General features: G+C 36.1%; 1 non-coding gene across 1 annotated transcript; it reads right to left on the bottom strand.

Annotated features, from left to right (window-relative positions):
- Positions 1–1,733: 1,733 nt before the first annotated feature.
- Positions 1,734–1,840, bottom strand: LOC128294786 (small nucleolar RNA R71). The gene has a single exon (XR_008285093.1). It is a non-coding gene; the product is annotated as a small nucleolar RNA R71 (small nucleolar RNA).
- Between the last annotated feature and the right edge of the window lie 3,205 nt (positions 1,841–5,045).

The following is a 5,045-nucleotide window of genomic DNA, read 5'->3' as shown; positions in this document are numbered from 1 at the left end:
AAGTATAACCCTTTTCGGAAAAGGCCAATTTAAGGGCTTTTAGGCATTCTAAAGCCTATTTAAACACCTAGGGAGGCACTTACGAGGGGGACGCAGAGTAGGAAGCAAGGAATTACACAAGGAAAGCCAATTGATCCATCTCAGAAGCTAGATTCATCATCAAGACTGAAGATCTCCCTTCAAGTTCCTTCAGGAGTGTTGGGTTTTCTTATGTTTTGTTATCTTTATGCTTTTGAGATATTTTCTTTCATAAGTATGAACTAAACCCCCTAAATACCTAAGGGGAATGAAACCTAAGACGGATCTTGTTATTATTATCTGAATTGTATGATAAATATTTGACTTGTTCTTAATTATGTGTTCTTAATTCTTGTTTTAATATTTCAGGATATTGATTCAGGCTAAGCTCTTATTAAGAGGAGGAATAGACCCTGTCTAAGAGTAAAGTTGTCATAATTAAGCGTAGTTAATTGCACGCCTAGAGATAGGGTGACAAGATTTTTCCGGATTAGGGTGAAACCTAATAAAGGAATCCATAGATCGAGTTAATGCAATTCTAGGGTGTTAATTAGAAAAAGATTTCAATTATTCAACCTAGGGTTGGACGTTATTAGTCTCAAGAGAGATAATAATATAACTTAGGGATTTCTACGGATCAAGTCAAATGAATAAATCTTCTGATTCAGAGTCAAATAACAAGTGAAGTCTAGGTGGATTTTTCCTTAGGTATTGTCTTAATCATTCGAATTTTCACAAAAGTATTTTCCCAAATTTTCTTTCTGTGCATTCTTAGTTTATTAATTAGTTTAGATAACCAAACCTCTTAATTTTTAGGCTAGATAATAAAAAGGAAGTAAATACTAGTACTCGTGGTTCCTTTGGCTTCGACAAACCGGTCTTGCTGAACTATACTATTGTTCGATAGGTACATTGTCTTAATCGTGATAATAAGTTAGTCTCAAGAACGATTCATTCATAAATATTTAAAACCTATCACGAATATCACGTATCAAGTTTTTGGCACCGTTGCCGGGGAACTAGGATATTAGGAACACTCGATTTTGATTACTTTAGCCATTTTACTTTTATTGCAATTAAAATTTTTTTATTTTCTTTTCTAATTCTTCATTTATTTTCTTCTGAAAGGTTTTTCTAGTTTTTGACCAGAAGAAACCCATAAGGACCATTACTGTTCGATACTAAGATCAATCGCACAGTTTCCAGAAACCGAAGAGAAATAAGGCGAAGCTTACGATACACATAGGAAGAGCAAGAGGATGATACTTCAACCACAACCGAGGAGATGGATGAAAACCAAGAAAATCCACTACCTCCTGCGATTGCTGCTAATCAGAATCCTGCTCCACGCACTATGTATGATTATGCTAAACCTTCTTTAACAAGAACTGAATCGAGAATAGTTAGACCTGCTGTAGCTGCAAATACTTTTGAACTGAAACCTAGCACAATTCAAATGATACAGCAATTTGTGCCTGTTTGATGGTTTGCAGGACGGAGATCCCAACGCTCACTTGGCAAATTTCATAGAATTTTGCGACACTTTTAAAATAAATGGCGTTTCTGATGACACCATTCACCTTCGGTTGTTTCCCTTTTCATTGAGAAACAAAGCTAAACAGTGGTTGAATTCGTTACCACGAGGGACAATCACTACTTGGGAACAAATGACCGAAAAGTTTTTATTAAAATATTTTCAGCCGGCTAAAACGGCTAAATTACGTAATGATATCTCTTCTTTTGTGCAGATGGATTTAGAAACACTCTACGATGCATGGGAGAGATACAAGGACCTCTTGAGAAGATGCCCTCACCATGGGTTACCACTTTGGCTACAGGTTCAAATGTTTCATAATGCCCTGAATCCTTCAACTCGACAGATGATTGATGCAGCTGCTGGTGGAACCATCAATAATAAGACACCTGAAGATGCTTATGAATTTATAGAAGAGATGTCACTAAATAATTATCAGTGGCAAGTCATGAGGACAAAGCCAACAAAAGCAATCGGTGTTTATAACGTCGATTTAGTCACCATGCTCTTTAATCAGGTAGAACTCTTGAATAAGAAAATTGATGGTTTTCTTAGTTCTTCACAGGTTTACCCAGTAATGCAGTGTGATGCAAGTGGAGGTAGATCGAGCAATCCAGATTATCCACCCTATGGCCACAACATGGAGAACGAGCAGTTAAATTACATGAGTAATAATCCTTGATCTCAAAATAATCCTTATAGCAATACTTACAATGCAGGATGGAGGAATCACCCAAATTTTTCATGGAGAGGCCAAGGGAATCAGCGACCACCACCACTTCCAGGCTTCCAACAACCAGCCTACCAACAAGAGAAAAAGTCGAACCTTGAGGAGATGCTAACAAAATTCATCTCGGTGTCAGAAACTCATTTTCAGAATACTGAGACAGCACTTAAAAATCAACAAGTGTCAATCCAAGGGCTCGAAACTCAGATAGGCCAACTCGCCAAATTGATTTCTGAACAACCACAAGGTAGTTTACCTAGTAACACGGAATCTAACCCAAGGGAACAACTCAATGCGATTACCACTCATGACAAGGAAGGGTTTGTTGCACATGAACCAGAACTGAGGAAAGAAACTGTGGTAAGTAAAGGTAAGGGTGAGGTGGACCACAATGACCAGAAAACGATAAGTAAAAAGTACAAACCACGGGTTCCATACCCCAATGTGACAAGGAAAGAGTGTAACACCCTCGTACCCAAGACCATCGCCGGAGTCGAGCACGAGGTGTTAACGGACTTAATTCATTAATTAAACATTTCAAACAATTTATTTTTAAAATTTCCAAACAAGCTGGCTAAATGTGTCACAATCGCTTAAAAATTCATATCTCGAGTTCCGAAACTCAAAATTAAGATCCGTAAATTTTTCCTGAAACTAAACTCATATATCTATCTACCAATTAGTACAGTTTATTAGTTAAAGTCTCCGCTGTTTCAGGGTTCGGCTACTCTGACTTCTGTGCACTATGAATCAACTTTATTTCTGTACAGAAATCCAGTGACTATGCCGTTTATTTCACTTAAAAATAGACTCAATAAGGAATCCATACATATAAATTTTGAGTCCTAATTATTTTTACACAAATTATGGTGAATTTCTAAAGTCAGAAAAGGGAATCCAAAAATTGCTCTGTTTTTCACCAAAACGTAAATATCTCATAAAATAAAACTCTTTTACCTGTTTTGTTTCTTCCACATGAAAATAGATTCATTAAGATTCAATTCCATATTTTATTCATCATCTAATTATAGCTATACTATTTTTAGTGATTTTTCAAACTCACATCACTGCTGCTGTGTGATTCTATTTTATAGCCAATTTCACCATTTTATGGATTTCATAGATTTGTTAGCACATAAAGCATTGTTATCAAATGTAATCTCGATTAGCCACTCTAATAGCTAATCATTCTCAAACATTTCCATGCCATCCATGAGCTATATCATAAGATTATATACACAAAAGGATTATAATGCTATACATGCCATATTCCCAAAATATGCAAGCCACCATACTGAGATGGTCCATTGATAGTGTGAGCGTGCCTCCGACCGTCCTGATCTCCAAACCGGCTTGTCAAAACTACAAGGAATGGAAGGGAAGGAGTAAGCATAAATGCTTAGTAAGTTCACACGAAAATAACAAATAACTTAACAAAGCAATTATACCAACCAACATTAGCATAATATCACCAAAACATATATCACATTTCTATTCATCATTCATCGTCTTACTACATTATTGTTGTCGTATCAAGTCTCAACCCGAGGGTTAAGTACATACCTGTCCAAAGTGCCCATTCTATAACACTTACCAATACGTCACTTGCATCTTGAGTATTCTTCCATTTCACTAGAATTTTACCTGTTGAACACATCGGAATATAACTCGGATACATGGAAAGTTTGCACATAAGTGCCACATATGTATCCAAGCTACCATGTAACCCGCCCATAAGCGAACTTAGACTCAATTCAACGAGCTCGGGCATTCTCATCCATAAGTGAACTCGGACTCAACTCAACGAGTTCGGATGCCTAGTTACATTTCACGAACTCAAACTCAAGTCAACGAGTTCGGACGTTCGCATCCATAAGTGAACTCGGACTCAACTCAACGAGTTCGGATGCCTAGTTACATCTCACGAACTCGGACTCACCTCAACGAGTTCGGACGTTCGCATCCATGAGTGAACTCGGACTCAACTCAACGAGTTCAGATGCTCAAATATCTAAATATATTCCTAAGGTTCAACGGGAATTTCCTCGTTCGTACTCCTTTATCATTCTCCTTGGAATACCCATGACGATACTTCCGTAGTCTTTCACATTTTTCACATAATTCATAAAATTTTTACATGTTGTCCAACAATGACCACAAAGCATAGAATTGCATGATAACAATCATAATATCGTATAAATAGCATTAAATGATTTAAAATAACGGTTATATTACAATATTTACATTTGAACTTACCTCGTATGCGAAAATGGTCATTTTTACCATTTTGTCCACAACTTGGTATTTTGCCGATTTTAGCTCGAATTTCGATTTTTCTTACTCTATCATTTCAAATATAGCCTAATTAGGACTCATATTATTCAAATCAACCAAAAATCATATTTTGGAAAAATTACAATTTTGCCCCTAAACTTTCACATATTTACACTTTTTCCCCAAATCTCGTAAATTAAACTTCATCCTATTTTCTTATGTTTTATGATATGCTGATTATTTTTCCCTTCTACAGCAACATCCAATTCTCACTCTAACATGTACTTATGAACATTAGGTATTTTTACCGATTATGTCGTTTTAGTCGTTTTTACGTAAAATCACTTAGCAAAAGTTGTTTAACACAATCTCAAGCTTCATATTCTACCATAAAACATCAAAATTCATGCATATCATTCATGGGTAACTTTTTAAATATAAACCCTAGCTCAAAATATTGATAGAAATAGGTAAACCGAGCTACGAGGATTT

This window comes from Gossypium arboreum, chromosome 6, assembly GCF_025698485.1.
Source record: "Gossypium arboreum isolate Shixiya-1 chromosome 6, ASM2569848v2, whole genome shotgun sequence".
In the NCBI taxonomy this organism is placed as follows: domain Eukaryota; kingdom Viridiplantae; phylum Streptophyta; class Magnoliopsida; order Malvales; family Malvaceae; genus Gossypium; species Gossypium arboreum.
This window is presented reverse-complemented; position numbering and strand designations above follow the sequence as displayed.